The sequence below is a fragment of the Nicotiana attenuata genome, chromosome 3, assembly GCF_001879085.1.
Source record: "Nicotiana attenuata strain UT chromosome 3, NIATTr2, whole genome shotgun sequence".
Classification (NCBI taxonomy): Eukaryota; Viridiplantae; Streptophyta; class Magnoliopsida; order Solanales; family Solanaceae; genus Nicotiana; species Nicotiana attenuata.
Window position 1 is genome coordinate 49,105,582 of NC_031991.1, and position 20,760 is coordinate 49,126,341.

A 20,760-nucleotide genomic window follows, 5' to 3' on the forward strand; every position below is an offset into this window, starting at 1 on the left:
TGTGCTATATAACTGCATTTTACTCATAGTTCTTCAAGGTGAGAAGCTGACCTGTCTGCTGTGTTTAATGGAGATTTTACAAATTAATTAGCGATTTTGTCCACAATTCAGGAAACTATAACCAATTAGTGGTAGTCTGAATATCAATAAATTTGACAGTTTTCTTTTTGGATAGCGGTAATGTCACGACCCTATTCCCGGACCCGGTCGTGATGGCGCCTCTCGTAAAGACAAGGCCAGCCAACTATTCCCAATTCGAAGTTAAACAGCTAAACAACAATAAAACACTCTAAAACATGATTTAATAATACTAAGTAGCAGATAATATCATAACAATGCGGAAGTACAACCCAAACACATCCCAAACCGGGGTGTCACTAGTCATGAGCATCTATAAGTCATAAAACAAGTCTGCTAAGTCTATATGCTAGTACAACTGTCTGAAAATAGATAGAAATGATAAAGGAGGAGAATCACGGAACTGCGGACGCCAGGCAGCTACCTCGTGACTCCGAATGTCTGCCTGAAGCTAGAAGGATCAGCACTAGGGAGCAGAACCAGACACGCCTGAATCTGCACACGGGGTGCAGGGAGTAAAGTGAGTACTCCAACTCAGTGAGTAACAAATGTAAATAAAGACTGAAAGCGAGAAATCACGTAAGGTACAAGGCAATCTATAATGAAGCAGTAAAACCATTTAAAAACAGTAAATCAGTCAAGAGATAAGTAGAAATCCTTTTTCAATAAGTAAGCAGGAAAATGACAAGCAATTAAGGAATAATAAACACATAGAAGTTTGCCCCTCGGGCACAATATCAACAAATCCGCCCCTCGGGCAACATATCAGAACCATACCAGCCCCTCGGGCTCAATCTCACATCATACTGGGTACCCACGCTCGCTGGGGGTGTGCAGACTCCTGGAGGGGCCCCTTACGGCCCAAGCACGATATCAAGCCATCACGTGGCGTCATCACTAGGCCCTCGGCCTCATATCAATCAAGCCACCTCGTGGCGTACATATCTCAGGCCCTCGGCCTTAAATCAATATTAGTGTTTTTTCACAACATAGGCCCTCGGCCTCACTCAGTCAAAAATCCTCACAAGCCTCTCGGGCAATCGTAAAACAGTGTTTCTCAGCCCAAACATCATTTAAAATATCATTTAAGTATTAAGAACAGAGTAAACATGGCTGAGTATAAAAACAGTGAAAAATAACATGACTGAGTTCAAGTATAAAGTCAAAACAGTGAGGAAATATCAATAAAAATCCCCGAAGGGTTCAAATAATTGGCACGAAGCCCAAATATGGCATTCAGCCCAAATAATGATGATAGCAAATAGATTTCAGTCAAATACACGGTAAAATCATCGATCAGGACGGACCAAGTCACAATCCCCAATAGTGCACGACCCCACGCTCATCATCAAGCGTGTGCCTCACCTCAATATAGCACTACGATGTGCAATCCGGGGTTTCAAACCCTCAGACCATCATTTACAATCATTACTCACCTCGAACCGGTCAAATCTCTAGCTCGCGACGCCTTTGCCCCTCGAATCGACCTCCACTCGCGTCGAATCTATCCAAAATCAGAACGAGGACGTCAAAATAGGCTAAGGGAACGAAGCCCAAGCGAAAATAATCAACAATTAACACAAATCCCGAAATTACCAAAACCCGACCCCCGGGCTCACGTCTCAAAATTCGATAATTTTTACACCAATAGATTCCTTATCTCCCCACGAATTCATACATACCAAAAGGTCAGAAATTCGACCTCAAATGGTCCATCAAATCATCCATCATAGGGCTCCAATCCTAAACCCTAGCTTCCCCCAATTTTTCACCCTTAATTTCCACAAATTCTAGCTCTAATCCATGAAATAATAGCATAGGAACGAGTTTTAGGTCCAAAATCCTTACCTCAATGAAGTTCCCTTGAAATCCTCTTCCAAATTGTCCAAAAATCTCCAAAGCCGAAGTCAAAAATGGTGAAATAACCCAAAATTCGTGAATGACCCTTTTTAAATCTTCTGCCCAGTTGTTCCGCATCTGCGGCATAATAGCCGATTCTGCGGTACTGCATATGAGGTCTCTCCTCCGCTTCTGCGAAAATCACTTAACAGACCAATTCTGCATCTGCGGTCAACTCTCCACACCGGCGCCTTCGCAGGTGCGGTCAAACTACCGCATCTACGGTTCCTGACGTTCCTCCGAAAATCCGCTTCTGCGGCTCCCCTTCCGCACGTGCGGCGCCACACCTACGGTCCCCAAACCGCAGGTGCGAAAACACCAGAAGCAGCAAATTTCAGCAGCTGCAATAACATCTCAACTTCTCCGTTAACCATCCGAAATCACCCCGAGGCCCCCGGGACCTCAAACAAAAGCACAACATATCCTAATACCTTATTCAAACTTGTTCCAATCATCAAAACACTTCAAACAACATCAAATCAGCCAAAACACCTCGGATTCAAGCCTAAGTTTCTAAAAACTTTCGAATTCCGCTTTTGATCAAAAACCCAACCAAACCACGTTCGAATAACTTGAAATTTTGCACACACATCCCAAATGACACAACGAAGCTACTGCAACTCTCGGAATTCCATTCCGACCCCTATATCAAAATCTCGCCTACCAACCGGAAATCGCCAAATTATCAACTTCGCCAATTCAAGCCTAAATCTTCTCCAAACCTCCAAAACCCATTCCGATCACACTCCTAAGTCTCAAATCACCTCCCAAAGCTAACCGAACCATCAGAAGTTACATCAGAGCCCTCTAACACATAAGTCAACATTTGGTTGACTTTTCCATCTTAAGCCTTCTTAAAAGAGACTAAGTGTCTCAAACTTCACCAAAATCATTCTGGATTCAATCCGACCAACCCGATACCTTAAAACACGGATAAACAAAACATAAAGAAGCAGAAATGAGGGACTCCGCAGCGGTAACTCATGAGACGACTGGCTGGGTTGTCACATCCTTCCGTCCTTAAACAAACGTTCGTACTCGAACGAGTCAAGAAACAAACCTGAAGCCTCAAACATGTGAGGATATCTGCTCCGCATCTCTCTCTCGGTCTCCCAAGTAGTCTCCTCCACGGGCCGACCTCTCAACTGCACTTTCACCGAAGCTATATCTTTTGATCTCAACTTCCAAACTTGACGCTCTAAAATAGCTGCTGGCTCCACATCATAAGTCAAATCACCCTCCAATTGAACCGTGCTGAAATCCAGAACATGAGACGGATCTCCAATATACTTCCGGAGCATAGAAACATGGAATACCGGATGCACACTCGACAAGCTGGGTGGCAAAGCAAGCTCATAAGCCACCTCCTCAATCCTCTGAAGTACCTCAAAAGGTCCAATGAACCGCGGAATCAACTTCCCTTTCTTTCCAAATCTCATAACACCCTTCATGGGCGAAACCTTCAACAGAACCTTCTTACCAACCATGTAGGACACATCTCGAACCTTCATGTCAGCATAACTTTTTTGCCTCGACTGCTGTACAAAGTCTCTCCTGGATTACCTTCACCTTATCTAAAGCATCCTGCACCAAATCTGTCCCCAATAACCTAGTCTCACCGGGCTCGAACCAACCAACTGGAGATCTACACCGCCTCCCGTACAAAGCCTCATATGGAGCCATTTGAATACTCGACTGGTAGCTGTTGTTATAAGCAAACTCTGCAAGCGGTAGAAACTGATCCCATGACCCTCCGAAATCAATAACGCAAGCGCGTAACATATCCTCCAATATCTGAATAGTGCGCTCGGACTGCCCGTCCGTCTGAGGGTGAAAAGCTGTGCTCAACTCTACCTGAGTACCCAACTCTCGCTGAACGGACTTCCAAAACTGGGAAGAAAACTGAGTGCCCCGATATGAAATGATGGAAACTGGGACACCATGCAACCGAACAATCTCCCGGATATATATCTCTGCTAACCACTCTGAAGAATAAGAAGTACATATAGGAATGAAGTGCGCGGACTTGGTCAGCCGATCCACAATAGCATCGAACTTCTTCAAAGTCCGTGGAAGCCCAGCTACAAGGTCCATAGTGATCCGCTCCCACATCCACTCGGGAATATCCATCCGCTGAAGCAAGCCACCCGGTCTCTGATGCTCATATTTCACATGCTGACAATTGAGACAACGAGCTACAAATCCCACAATATATTTCTTCATTCTCCTCCACTAATAATGTTGTCTCAGATCCTGATACATCTTCGCGGCTCATGGATGAATAGAATACTGCGAGCTATGGGCCTCCTCCATAATCAACTCCCGAAGCCCATCTACATTGGGCACGCAAATTCGGGCCTGCATCCTCAACACCCCATCATCTCTAATAGGCACATCTCTGGCATCATCATGCTGAACTCTGTCCCTAAGGACGAGCAAGTGTGGGTCATCATACTGGTGCTCTCTGATGCGCTCATATAGGGAAGACCGAGAAATCACACAAGCCAATACCCGACTGGGCTCCAAAATATCCAACCTCACGAATCGATTGGCCAAAGCCTGAACATTAACCGCAAGAGGTCTCTCCCCAACTGGAATATATGCCAAACTCCCCATACTCACTGCCTTTCGGCTCAAAGCATCGGCCACCACATTGGCCTTCCCCGGATGGTAAAATATAGTGATGTCATAATCCTTAAGCAACTCCAACCATCTACGCTGCCTCAAATTAAGATCCTTTTGCTTGAACAAATGCTGAAGAATGCGATGATCAATGAACACCTCACAAGATACGCCATACAAATAATGCCTCCAAATCTTCAACGCGTGAACTATGTCAGCCAACTCCAAATTATGAACGAGGTAGTTCTTCTCATGGGGCTTCAACTGACGAGAAGCATAAGCAATAACTCTAACCTCATGCATCAACACACAACCAATCCTTACTCTCGAAGCATCACAATACACGGTATGTGAACTTGAAGCTGATGGCAAAACCAATATGGAGCTGTGGTCAAGGTTGTCTTGAGCTTCTGAAAGATCTCCTCAGACTCGTCCGACCATACGAATGAAGCACCCTTCTGAGTCAACTTGGTCAAGGGCGATGCGATAGATGAGAATTCCTGAACAAACCGGCGATAATAGCCTGCCAAACCAAGAAAGCTGCGAATCTCCGTGGCTGAGGACGGTCTGGGCCAACTCTGAACCGCCTCTATCTTCTTTGGATCAACCAGAATACCCTCACTGGACACCACGTGTCCCAAGAATGCCACTGAACTGAGGCCAAAACTCACACTTGGAGAACTTTGCGTAAAACTTCTCCTCCCTCAATCTCTGCAACACAACCCTCAAATGCTCCGCGTGCTCCTCCTGACTATGCGAATACACCAGAATATCATCAATGAAGACTATGACAAATGAGTCAAGATAAGGTCGGAACATGCTATTCATCAAATGTATGAATGATGCTGGGGCATTGGTCAGCCCAAAAGACATAACCAGGAACTCGTAGTGACCATATCTTGTCCTAAAGGCCGTCTTAAGAATATCTGAATCCCTGATCTTCAACTGGTGATAATCTGAACGGAGATCAATCTTGGAGAACACTCTCGCTCCCTGAAGCTGGTCGAATAAATTATCAATGCGAGGCAAAGGATACTTGTTCTTAATTGTTACCTCATTCAATTGCCTTCAATCAATGCACATTCTCATAGTTCCATCCTTCTACTTCACGAACAGAACCGGCGCGCCCCAAGGCGACACACTAGGCCGAATGAACCCCTTATCAAGGAGTTCCTGAAGCTGCTCCTTTAACTCCTTCAACTCTGCTGGTGCCATACGATACAATGGAATAGAAATGGGCTGAGTGCCCGGCACCAGGTCAATACCAAAATAAATATCCCTGTCCGGTGGCATGCCCGACAGGTCTGCAGGAAATACATCAGGGAAATCCCTCACAACTGGGACAGAATCAATACTGGGAGTCTCAGCTCCGAAGTCCCTCACAAAGGCAAGATACGAAAGGCAACCCTTCCCAACCATACGTTGGTCCTTCAAGAAAGATATCACTCTACTACGAACATAATCAGTCACACCTCGCCATTCAATCCGTGGCACACCCGGTATAGCCAATGTGACTGTCTTAGCATGACAGTCCAAAATAGCGCGACACGGAGATAGCCAATCCATGCCCAGAATGACATCGAAATCCACCATACTCAATAATAAAAGATCCATTCGGGTCTCCAGACCCCCAATAGTCACCACATACGACCGGTACACACGGTCCACAACAACAGTATCGCCCACCGGGGTAGATACATGAACAGGTAAAGCAAGAAACTCACGGGGCGTACCCAAATAACGAGCAAAGTATGATGACACATAAGAAAAGGTGGAACCGGGATGAAATAATACAGAGGCATCTCTGTGGCAGATTGAAACAATACCTGTAATAACAGCATCAGAAGCGATAGCATCGGGTTTGCTTGGAAGAGCATAAAAACGGGCCTGACCGCCCCCTGATCGACCCCCCCTCTAGGGCGACCCCTAGCTGACTGACCCCCACCCCTAGCTGGCTGGGCGGGTGCTGGTGGAGCAACTGGCGCTGAAGCTGATGACTGGCCCCTCTGCTAGGATGAACTAGCAAAACGACAAGGACACTGCCTCCACATATGACCCATCTCTCCACACTCGTAACAACTCCCAGGTGCTGGAGAAAGGGACTGATGGGAACCCCTCGCACCGGAGTGACTAGCAGATGCACTCGGCATAGAAGAGCCCTAAACTGATGGAGTGCGGGATGAGATCTGAGCTGGAAGGGCACTAAATGATGACTGGCCCTGATGAGGACTGTGAGAACCATGGCCTGGTGACGCCCCACGATAACCTGGGCGAGCTGACTGACCATGTCGGAACTGTCAGCCTCTACCATGCTGAAACTGGCCCCTCGAAGGAGCATCACTGTAACTACCAGATCCTCAAGGCCTCTTGGCATCCCTCTCCTCTCGCTCCTGGCGACGAACAGACTCAATCTTTCGGGCAATATCCACAACCTCCTCGAATGTAGCACCAGTCACCCTCTCCCTGGTCATGAGAATACGGAGCCGATAAGTAAGACCATCGACAAACCTCCTGATCCTCTCTCTATCTGTCGGGACCAACCAGATGGCATGACGAGCCAACTCAGAGAACCTCAACTCATACTGCGACACGGTCATCTCCCCCTGACGCAACCACTCAAACTGTCTACGCAGCTCCTCTCTACGAGATTGCGGTACATACTTCTCTAGAAAGAGAACGGAGAACTGCTGCCAGGAAAGGGGTGCTGCACCAATGGGCCTACGCCTCTCAAAATCCTCCCACCAAGTAAAAGCAGCTCCTGAAAATTGGTAAGTAGTGAAAGCGACCCCGCTGGTCTCCAGAATACCGGCTGTACGAAGCATCCTCTGACACTTGTCCAAAAAGCCCTGGGCATCCTCGCCCTCTGCTCCACTGAAGGTCGGAGGCTGAAGTCTACCAAATCTCTCCAACCTACGTTGCTCATCCTCTGGCATGACAGGAACTACATAGTCCTGAGCAGCTGCAACCGGTTGAGCTGGGTGTGCCCCCAGCGTCTGAAGTCCCTGCACGACCTGCTCAGGTGTGCGGGCGGCGGGAGTCTGACTGCCTCTCTCGGCCTGAGAAGTAGCTGCGGCTATAGTGGTTGAAACTGCCTAAGCTAGGCCAGTGCAAACTGATAAGATCTGAGCCAAGGCCTCCTGAAGACCCGGAATCACAATAGGCACAGCTGGTGCCTGAGCTGGTGCTGCTGGAGTGTCCACAGCTGGGACCTGGTCCTGAACTGGGGCAGCTGGTGGATCTACAGGTGCTGCCCTCGCTGCTCTGCCTCTACCACGATCACAGCCGCGTCCTCGGCCTCTAGTGGCCCCGGCTGGTGGTACTGGTGGTCGTCCACCCTGTCCGGTAGCGCGCGTCCTCACCATCTGTGAGAGAATAGAATAACAGAAGTTTAGTACTCGGATCAACAAATTCGCACGACAAGAATTTCAAGAATATGAAGTTTCCTAAAGGTTCTGCAGCCTCTCGAGGATAAATACAGACTTCTCCGTACCGATCCGCGAGACTCTACTAAACCTACTCATGACTCGTGAGACCTATGTAACCTAGGCTTTGATACCAACTATCACGACCCTATTCCCGGACCCGGTTGTCATGGCGCCTCTCGTGAAGACAAGGCCATCCAACTATTCCCAATTCGAAGTTAAACAGCTAAACAACAATAAAACAATCTAAAACATGATTTAATAATACTAAGTAGCAGATAATATCATAACAAATGCGGAAGTACAACCCAAACACAACCCAAATCGGGGTGTCACTAGTCATGAGCATCTATAAGTCTTAATACAAGTCTGCTAAGTCAATACGCTAGTACAACTGTCTGAAAATAGATAGAAATGATAAAGGAGGAGAAACACGGGACTGCGGACGCTAGACAGCTACTCGTGACTCCGAATGTCTGCCTGAAGCTAGACGGGATCAGCACTCGGGAGCGGAACCAGACACGCCTGAATCTGCACACGGGGTGCAGGGAGTAAAGTGAGGACTCCAACTCAGTGAGTAACAAATGTAAATAAATACTGAAAGCGATAAATCACGTAAGGCACAAGGCAATCAATAATGAAGCAGTAAAACCATTTGAAAACAGTAAATCAGTCAAGAGATAAGTAGAAATCTTTTTTCAATAAGTAAGTAGGAAAATGACAAGCAATTAAGGAATAATAAACGCATAGAAGTTTGTCCCTCGGGCACAGCATCAACAAATCCGCCCCTCGGGCTCAATCTCACATCATACTGGGTACCCGCGCTCACTGGGGGTGTGCAGACTCCTGGAGGGGCCCCTTACGGCCCAAGCGCAATGTCAAGCCATCTCGTGGCGTCATCACTAGGCCCTCGGCCTCATATCAATCAAGCCACCTCGTGGCGTACATATCTCAGGCCCCCGGCCTTAAATCAATATCAGTGTTTTCTCATAACATAGGCCCTCGGCCTCACTCAGTCAAAAATCCTCACAAGCCTCTCGAGCAATCGTAATACAGTGTTTCTCAGCCCAAACATCATTTAAAATATCATTTAAGTATTAAAAACGGAGTAAACATGGCTGAGTATAAAAACAATGGAAAATAACATGACTGAGTTCAAGTATAAAGTCAAAACAGTGAAAAAATATCAATAAAAATCCCCGAAGGGTTCAAATAATTGGCACGAAGCCCAAATATGACATTTAGCCCAAATAATGATGATAGCAAATAGATTTCAGTCGAATACGCGGTAAAATCATAGATCGGGACGGACCAAGTCATAATCCCCAATAGTGCACGATCCCACGCTCGTCATCAAGCGTGTGCACCACCTCAATATAGCACTACGATGTGCAATTCGGGGTTTCAAACCCTCAGACCATCATTTACAATCATTACTCACCTCGAACCGGTCAAATCTCTAGCTTGCGACGCTTTTACCCCTCGAATTGGCCTCCACTCGCGTCGAATCTATCCAAAATCAGAACGAGGACGTCAAAATAGGCTAAGGGAACGAAGCCCAAGCGAAAATAATTAACAATTAACACAAATCCCGAAATTACCAATACCCGACCCTCGGGCCCACATCTCGAAATTCGATAATTTTTACACCAATAGATTTCTTATCTCCCCACGAGTTCATACATACCAAAAGTTCAGAAATTCGACCTCAAATGGTCCATCAAATCATCAATCATAGGTCTCCAATCCTAAACCCTAGCTTCCCCCAATTTTTCACCCTTAATTTCCACAAATTCTAGCTCTAATCCATGAAATAATAGCATAGGAACGAGTTTTAGGTCCAAAATCCTTATCTCAACGAAGTTCCCTTGAAATCCCTCTTCCAAATCGTCCAAAAAGCTCCAAAGCCGAAGTCAAAAATGGTGAAATAACCCAAAATTCGCGAATGACCCTTTTTAAATCTTCTGCCCAGTTGTTCCGCATCTGCGGCACAATAGCCGCTTCTGCGGTACCGCATATGAGGTCTCTCCTCCGCTTCTGCGGAAATCACTTAACGGACAAATTCTGCATCTACGGTCAACTCTCCGCACCGGCGCCTTCGCAGGTGCGGTCAAACTACCGCATCTACGGTTCTTGACATTCCTCCGAAAATCCGCTTCTGCGGCTCCCCTTCCGCACGTGCGGCGCCGCACCTGCGGTCCCCAAAACGCAGGTGCGAAAACACCAGAAGCAGCAAATTTCAGCAGCTGCAATAACATCTTAACTTCTCCGTTAACCATCCGAAATCACCCCGAGGCCCCCGGGACCTCAACCAAAAGCACAAACATATCCTAATACCTTATTCAAACTTGTTCCAATCATCAAAACACTTCAAACAACATCAAATCAACCAAAACACCTCGGATTCAAGCCTAAGTTTCTAAAAACTTCCGAATTCCGCTTTTGATCAAAAATCCAACCAAACCACGTCCGAATAACCTGAAATTTTGCACACAAATCCCAAATGACACAACGAAGCTACTGCAACTCTCGGAATTCCATTCCGACCCCTATATCAAAATCTCGCCTACCAACCGGAAATCGCCAAATTATCAACTTCGCCAAGTCAAGCCTAAATCTTCTCCAAACCTCCAAAACCCATTCCGATCACACTCCTAAGTCTCAAATCACCTCCCGAAGCTAACCAAACCATCGGAACTTACATCCGAACCCTCTAACACATAGGTCAACATCCGGTTGACTTTTCCATCTTAAGCCTTCTTAAAAGAGACTAAGTGTCTCAAACTTCACCAAAATCATTCCGGATTCAATCCGACCAACCCGATACCTCAAAACACGGATAAACAAAACATAAAGAAGCAGAAATGGGGGAAATGGAGCGGTAACTCATGAGACGAGTGGCCGCGTCGTCACAGGTAATATGTTGGATCGATTTTGTTGGTTTCATGATTAATATTTTGCTAGATTTTCCAGGAAGCTTGTGTTTTGAATAGTCATACAATGGCAAGATTCCTGCTTTTGCTTTCATTTTCTTTGTTCTGTTGTCTTAATCCCACTGGTGCCATCTACAAGCAGCTTCGAAATGATTTATTTGGTTAGTACTCAAACAGCTGATGCATTTGGAACTGAGAAAAGTATTTCATGCTGCGCGACGACAAAATACCACTGAAGAGGAAACCGTGGAAATCGGTGTTTTGAGTGTATGGGATGGATCAGTTTTGTTAGCTAGTCCTCAAACATCAGACTACGTCTTGATGGTCATTGAGAGTGATATCAAGTACCTTTGTTTTTGGAGGCTATGAGCAGGGACGGATTTAGGGGGGCGCAAGGGTGTTCAACCGAACACCCTTCGTCGAAAAATTACACGGTATATATAAGGCAAAATTTATTTTTTATCTCTATATATTATGTTTTGAACACTAATAACACAATCCAAAAGTGTAGTTTAGTGGTCAAGGTGGTTCAAAATCTACGTAAGGTCATGAGTTCAATTCCTACTTACTATAAAAAAAATTTTTGAACTCCTTCGTGGTGATCCTGCCTCCGCCACTGGCTATGAGACTTGAAAGTTGAAATAGACCAGGATTATAAAACAAGCTATCTACGCTGCATATCGTAATGTGATTCATTTTAACGGCAAATTTTATGCAGTTGATTAGAGGTGTTGCGTTCTATTTGCGACATGTTGAGTTGTTGACTCTTATCTTGGCTACGTGTTGACTCTTATCTTGGCCACTACATATTTTACCAATACACTTATATCTTAGTTTATATAAATGATATACAATTTCCATGACGATTCTCACGAATTTATTAGATGATTAGCTTAATCATAAGGTCAAGATTTTTTTCTCGAATAAATCTAAACTGTATGAGGTAAATTAATACGAAACACTGTGAAAATATGCAATAACACATTAATGAACTAGTCTTTAAGAAAATATCTCTCGAATATTATTCTAAATTGGTTCAATCAACAATTCAAAAAGCTCTCTTGATTACTTAGAAGAATCATTAAATTAAATCAAATAAAATACCAAAGATAATCATCAAAATGTTTCTCTTTCGATTAAATAAATTAGTGAACAAGTTTGCAATTAATTTGGAGCTCCATAAATGAGTTCTTGCAATTAAACTAGATTAAATCCACAAACAACACTCAAAACACTGTCAAAATCCTAAGAAAGACCTATTCCATAAATATGGAGAAAGTCATCACAAATAAGTTTAAGAATATAGAAATATTAAATGCAACATCACGATACAAACTTTCGTTTGGCACGGATTGTTGGTAAATGAATTAAGATTTTTACATTCCTATACACTATATGAAACTATATTACCCTCCGTACCCAAGTTTTACTATAATTATATATTATATACCCAATGACTATTTATGTATATTTTAAGGGAATTAATGATAATAATTAGGGTCCTAAAATCACTCTAATGTATCTTCCACTTCCCCAACATTTCTCTCTCCATACCCTCTACCCCCACGTATCTTGCACTCACCCACGATTTTCTCTTCACAAAATTCAGAATCCCTCCATTAACGCCTATTTCCTCTCTTCATCCATAAACATTCTAAATTTTTACTCTATTCTTCAAAAAATCACCTCCATTAACGTCTGTGCTTAGCTTGATTTTCAATGAAGAAGAAAATAACTTCAAAGAACAGCCCTAAAAAGGCGAAGGAGCCAATATTCCTACATTTGATTGGGTGTTTTCTTAGAGAATCCACCCAAAAAAAATATTATGTGTTTGACNGAGACAGCAATTCCACCATTGACAGCCATTAAAAGCTTTGAAGCTTTGAATTCGTAATTTGGGTTTCTAAAAGTTATTATTTGTCTGGATTGGGTGTTGTTGCAAATAATTTGGAATATGGTTTGGAGTTTATATCTCAATTTTGAGGGGTTTTGGTGAAGATTAGACTTGGTTTTGGCTGAATTTCATATTGAAACTCGAAGAAGAAGAAGAAGAAGAAGAAGAAGAAGAAGACATGACATACATTATATTGCAGAAATTGTAGAAAAATTATATTCTGTTGTTTTTTTTTTTATTCATTTAACTATTCTATGAAAGTTGAACAACATTATATAAAAATTATATTTATGTTGTATGATATTGTAGTTGTATATAACTGAGTAGAAATAATGTATAAAAATTGTAGATAAGTTGTATAATATATAATTAATTGTATGAAATTTATTTTTACTATGTATAAATCAGATACAAAATATACAAAAGACATATTGTATATAATTTGTATTTAAGTTGTATGTTATTGGAGTTGTATTTAACTGGATAGAAATAATGTGTGAAAGTTGTAGATAAGTTGTATAATGTATAATTAGTTGTATAAAATTTATTTTTACTATGTATAAATCAGATACAAAATATACAAAAGACTTAATAAAGGAATTTTTACCTCCTATAGCAAAGGTTAACACCTTATTTATTTTAAATAAATACCATTTAAAAAATTATATCCTATAGATACCTTTTAAGGATTATAGAAAAATATTTAATTTTGGTTACTTCCTAGGCCTAAGCCACTAAATACGCTAATCAGTTACACTATTTTCTTTCTCTCTCTACTTTGATACATCCCATTCTCTTCCCCTTCCCATTAAAATTTCTCTGCTACGCCGTTCAAAAAATTCTTTAAAAGTCTGTATTGTTTCGATCCTAATAGTTTACTTGTTTCGTTTGTTTATCATTGTTTTATGTGTTTGAAGTCTTTAAGTGTCTTCTTTCTTTCGATCCTAATAGTTTAAGTGTGTTCTTTCGTTCGTTTGTTTAAGACTTTCAATTCGTCATTCAAAATCAGACCCCACAAATCAATTTTGTCATTCAAATTCAATCTCTATGGGATTTCGGGTACTGAACTCTCCAATGCCATGGGGGCAAATCCAAAGGAGATGAAGCCTCCGATCGACGGCAGCGTGGGAACTTTGAGATTCAGGATTTTTCCTCGACGCCAGATTCGTCGGAAATTAGGGTTTATTTTTGAACAAAGACGACTGATTTTGGGGCTGAGCAACTTGATTTTCTGTTAATATATTTCAATGTATTTTCAACGTATCACGCTGTATTTTCATGTATTTTATTGTATTCATTGTCTTTTTTTTTCCATTGTAATTCAATGTATCTCGTTGTATTCCATGTATTTCATTGTATTCACTGTCTTTTTTTCTCATTGTATTTCAATGTATCCTGCTGTATTCTATGTATTTCATTGTATTCACTGTCTCGCTATATGCCATGAATGTATTCATGTTTTTTTTAATAAATATAATTTATGTATTCAGATGTATTATATAATTTCTTTGAAGATTGCTATGTTTATGGGGTATTTTTCGGTTGAGAATATTTTTTATAACTGAAAATACAAAATTTGTGTGTTATAATTGAGTTTGTTGAGTTATATTAGGAGTCTATTATGTTAATTGATTCACTTTCCGTTTTAAAAACAGTGTAATCCCCTATTTCACGATGTGAATACAGTCGAATAAAATAATCTGTCCAGCTGTAATCCCATGTTTCACTCTATGAATACAGTCGAATACGCTCGAATACAACAACTGATTAGCTGGACTTCCCTGATTCACGCCTATTTTTGCTACTGTATTCATGAATACAATAGCTTAAATACATAAAATACATCTTACAACCACATAAAAGGTATCTATCATCTGTAATATAGCAAATGGTTAGGGCTGTCAAATTTGGCCCAAGCCCAAATGACCCGCCCAACCTGCCCAAGGTTGGGTTGGTTATTAACCCGCCCATTTATTGAACTTAGCCCATCTTGACCCAACCCATCTCAACCCATTTAAAGTTGGGCTAATTTTTAGCCCAAATTGATCCATGAGTAAGTTGTCAAAATATCTTAGAAATAATTTTATTTTTTGTTTAATATTTTAAATATGACCATAACAAAAGCAAAAAAGCCTTATTTAGTAATTATACAATTTATAAGAAAATAACACATATTAATTAAAATTTAATAAGAGTTGGGCGGGTTGGGTTATGACCCGAATTTTAACCCATCTTGACCCAATCCATCTTAGCTCAAGTAACTTTTGGGCGGGTTATTTGACCCACCCAATTATTGACTCAACCCATTTTGACCCGCCCAAAATTGACCCAACCCGCCCATTTGACACCCCTACAAATAATATCTATAGATGACTAATTACTACTAAAAAGTTGTGCTTTATGAAAATTTCTCTCGTATAAAAGACACACCCACAAGAGAAAAGGATTCCTTCTTTGATTCCAGTTTGCTCGTTAAGTAGGTCACATCACTAAATCTTTTCCGTTGTTGTTCGTGCTACTTCACATCATAAATAATTCTGTTCTGACAAAATTTTTAACATAAAATTTTCCATTTGTCTTTTGATTTTAACAATTACTTTTTATTTCTTTTTTGTATCTTTTTTGGGTTGAATTTGTTAGTGCTTGCAGACAACTGCTACTTCTTAATTTGTTCCAAGTCAGAGTGGATGAATATAGAAGCTTATTCGCAACTAAAGCAGCTTCACTTTCCAATTTTGCGATCAAACATGTAATGATGCTGGTAGAACGAAGGTTACGAGAATGGAGAATTTTAAAAGCAAAGGGTGTATCAATTGACGAGCACTGCCGATGATTGGAGAAAAATAAGGAAAGAGAAGAAGAGAAAAAAAGAAGGAAAATGGTATAACTAAATCCCTTGATTGAAGGCACAAATAATGGATTTGGGAGCCTTTTAAGGTGGATTGTATATATTTAGTAAACAAAACTTGTTTATGTCAGGTAATTAGCTAAACATGAACATTAAAGGTAATAAAGTTTCAAATAGTGTATAAAAATGAAAAAATCCCTATTTTATAACATAACAATTATGGCCCAATAGATGAACGGAGAGCAATTTTAAACCATGTCTAATACATTAGGAGCATTCGTTGCCCTTTTTCGTTTTGCTAAAATTGTCTTTGGTGGCCGCACGTCGCTAGGATCTCCGGACAAAGGCAAAATTTCTGTAATCTTCAATCAAATCTAAATGTTTAAGTTATAATTTGCCATTTCCTAAAGTTATATTTTGCCTTTTTAAAGTTATAATCTGCAAATGATTCTGTCCTCTTAAGTTATAATTTGCCATTTTCCAAAATTGCATACAGTGTAGTCGCGGTGTGCCACGTGTACCAGAGAAATGATGCTAGCGCATTAAAAAAGAGATTACACAATATTTCGTTAGTGCGGGAGGTATTTATAAACCGAAAGATAACGTTGTATACAATTTTGGATCAAAAAATGGACGGAGGATAAATGTAAATTATTTACCAAACAATAGGGGTATTTTTGGTCCTTTTCCTAAAAACATTAGTATACCTGAAATGGCTTACGGAAAAGGGCTTAAAGTACCCATAACGTATGCTAAATGGTTCATTAAAAAATTCCGTCCATCTATCCGTCTGAAAATATATAGGGCATTAATTTTATTGTCAAAATTACCCCCGCGACTAACGACACTTCATGTGAGCCTCTCATTAAATGATGTGGCATTCTTTCATTTGTCCACATGGCTCACTGGGGCGGAAATTGTATTTGGATAAATTTCGACCCATTTAACCGGTCCGACCAACTCTTTTTTATGTGGGTCAACTCTACCTACAGTGCGACTGCCGTGAGGAGTAACACAGCCGTGCTTTAATGCACACTGCTCCTCCGTCAGCCGGTGAAAAGCCACGGGACCACCACCAAAAGATGCTCCTTCCAATTGCGCACCAACCTACGCAAACCATTTCCCAAAACAATTCCCCAGCTGCTACAGATTTGCAAAATGGTGCTGGGATCACTATAGTGCAAAATCGCCTGGGAGTTCAAAATATTTCCTCGCTCGTTTTTGGGTCAAATCGAGCCATTCCAAGCAGTGGGGATTCTTCTCCAGGTCCATATCAATCTCCCCACTAAAATTTAGAGGATTTCACTGTCGGAATTGGGAGCTCCGATCATCTGAACAGTTCAAAAATGCACCAGATGGTCGCGCATGGAGTTCTGGTGAACCAATTGGCCCAAGACCAATGCCAAATGATTCCTATTGTTCAGGAGATCATTTCCAACTCATCAAACCCAAACATCATCGTCTCAATCTCCACAACAATTTAAAAAGGTAATTCTACGGATTTAGGATCACCAAGTGTTCGACAAAACGTCCAAGCCAATTCCCCTTCTCAAATGGTTGGTACTGATGTTCCTCAAGTGGTTCATGATCATAATGAAGTCAATCGTCAACCTAATTCTCATGAAGCAATTCAAAAAAAGGGTGATCTGCACTTTCTTCCCCTTCAGTTCCTCATGTGGTCGTCAATGGTGTTCAGGCTGTTGAACCCGAATTTGAACCCATCAGATAACGAAAAATGTTGAAACAATTGATGATAGATTTTTTTAGTTTTACTCAGATTTGTTTTTTGACAAGAGTGTCACGTGTCCCAGTAAAAAGACGCCAACACATTAATTTGGAGGTCTAGCTGGTCTGTCGCTAAACAACGTAGGGATATTTTAATTAATAAAATTAACGTAGTGTGTACTTTTGGACTAATAGATAGACGGAATGTGTATTTTTGGACTGATAGATGGACGGTGGCTATAAGTAAACCATTTATGAAACAATAGGGTAGTTTAGGCCTTTTTGCGAATGGCTTATGCATGTCGCCAATTTGAAGGAAAACAAATATGTCTCGTATATTTTCTAAAATTTTAAGTGCTTTTTTCCAAACATTTGATCAAGATTCATTCAATTAAACCAGAAATGGGTCACAATAAAAAGCTTTGAAATTTTAGCTCAATGCAAAGCATTTTATTTATGGATTTTCTGTGAGGACCCAAAAGGTCATCACTTGTTTTAGAAATAAATTCTGTGTATGCCCAGAATTTGACGGTCCCGTAGGGTCCGTAGGAAAATATGGGACTTGGGCATATACCCGGAATTGAATTCCGATGTCCCAAGCCCGAGAAATAAATTTTTGAAGAAAATTGTTTAACTGCAATTTTAAGAGTTTTTGAAAATTTGAATGTATTTGAAATTGATGGTATCGGTCCCGAATCTTGGTTTCGGAGCCCGGCACAGGTCTTATATGGTGTTTAGATTGATCCCATGGAATTTGGTAAGAAACGGACTTGAAATGAAGTGAATCGGACCCTCGATTGTGAAATTTGAAACTTAAGTGTTCTTGAGATTTTTCTTTGATTTTGATGCTAAATTCGTTGTTAAAGATGTTAATTTGGCAATTTGATCCTGCGAGTAAGTCCATATGATATTTTTGAGCTAGTATGCATGTTTGGTTTAGAGCCCCGAGGGCTCGGGCCAGTTTTGTATAGGTTTCGGGATGTTTTTACACTCAGAAAAGTTGCAGATTTTCTGTTTCTGGTATTCTGGAGTTTTGTTCTTCGCGTTCGCGAAAGGAATCTCGCAAACGCGAAGGGTAAGTAAGGCTGAAGGACAATTCCTTCTACGCGAATACGAGAACCAGGTCGCGAATGCGAATCCTTGGGGGTGATACCCTTCGCGAACGCGGACCTACTATCGCGAACGCGAAGGCCTTTTGGCTGGGACAGGGGGAAAAGGCTTTCGTTCTACGCGAACGCGGCCACTGGCCTGCGAACACGAAGGCTTGAGGAGCTAAAGATCCGCGAACACGAGGCACTAAACGCGAAGGCAACTGGGCCTGACCCTTCGCGAACGCGACAGGCCCTTCGCTAACGCGAAGAAGGCCTATCCAGTGAATTAAAAACAGTAGCAAAATCGGGATTGAGTCCATAATTTCATATTTTCAAAACTAGAGAGCATTGAGGCGATTTTCAAAGAACAAGTTCCTCCCCAAAGCATTGGTATATGATTCTAAACCTTTTTCTTTCGATTTCCCGTTGCAGTTCATCAATCTTCATCCAAAAATCTAGGGTTTTTATGGTAGAGACTTAGGAATTTAGGTAGAGTTAGGGCTTTTTGATTAATTGGGATTTAGACCTCGTTTTGGGGCCGGACTTCGAAACTAATTGCATATTGGTCTCGTGGGTGAATGGGTGATCGGGTTTTGGTCCGAACCTCGAGTTTCGACCAAGCGGGCCTAGGGTCGATTTTTGACTTTTTGGGGAAAATTATAGAAAACCTATAATTAAGCATTGGGTATGAATTCTTTAGCATTTATTGATGTTGTTAAATTAATTTGGGCTAGATACAAGTAATTTGGAGGCGAATTCTAAAGGAAAAGCGGTGTTTGAGGCTTGAGTTGGCCGTGGAAGTTTGAGGTAAGTGTTTGTCTAACCTTAGCTTGAGGGATTAGGAGTTGTGTCTTATTTGCTACGTGTTAATTGTGGAGTACGACGTATAGGCATGGTAACGAGTATCTATACGTCGGTGTCAAGTATGCCCGTGAGTCTCGTATTGTAATTGTTATGGCTCCGTTGTGAATTGTTCATGCTTAATATGTTGATTATCATTGTTGGTTCCCTTGCCGGGATGTTATGGTTTATGATAATGTCTCCCTTGCCGGGATGTTACTGTTGTGACATTGTTTGCTTTGCCGGGATATTATTATTTATGAAATTGTCTCCCTTGCCAGGATATTGTTATTGTACTCTTATGCCCTCGCTGATTTTCATTTGTGATTGATGTTGATTTGTAAATGGGAGCGGGTGGCACGCCACCACGGTGACATTGGAAATGCGATCGGGTTGCACGCTTGTAACAAGATATATGAAATGGGAGCGGGTGGCACGCCGCCACGGTGAGATTTGAAATAGGATCGGGTCACATGCCTGCAACGAGATATACGAAATAGGATCGGGTTGCACGCCTGCAACAAGATATATGAAATGGGATAGGGTTGCACGCCGCCACGGTAATATTTGAAATGGTATCGGGTTGCACGCCTGCAACAAGAAAGAGATGTAAGTGAATATTGTGTTTGTTTTCTCATTCTTGTTAGTAATTGAATTTTGGTTTCTTTACACTCCTCTTTGGTATTCTATTGTTATCTGATACTACCCGCAACATGTTTTCCCCCCTCCCATCTTTACTGTGAATATCTGCTTTTATTTTCCGCGGTATATGATTTAACTGCACATGTTTATTTGGTAGTCTGGTCCAAGCCTCGTCACTACTTTGCCGGGGTTAGGCTAGGCACTTACCAGCACATGGGGTCGGTTGTGCTGATACTATGCTCTACACTGTGTGCAGATACTAGTACCGGAGCGTTAGGACCGCATTGAGGTTGCTGCCTTCAGTCCAATAGGCGACCCGAGGTAGTCCTGCAGACGTCCGCGGGCCTTGGTGTCTCTTTCTATCATTTCTTTCTGTTTTTACATATATAGAGACATATTCATGTATTTTTATTCAAACTTTATTTGTAGTATTCCTAGACAATCTGTGAAGTTGTGACACCAAATTCTGGGTAGAGTTGTATTTAGACTTCCACAGTTTGTATTAAGTTAAATTATTAGATTTCGTCTTCCGTATTGTTATTGATATTATTATTTCCGTTATTTTGATATGTTGTTTTAAAATTATAAGGGTAATTAAATTGGAATAGTTGGCTAGCCTAGCTTTAACTAGTAGGCGCCATCACGACTCCCGAGGGTTGGAAATCCGGATCGTGACAAGTTGGTAACAGAGCTCTAGGTTACTTAGGTCTCACAATTCACGGACAAGATTAGTAGAGTCTGAGGGATCAGTACGGAGACGTCTGTA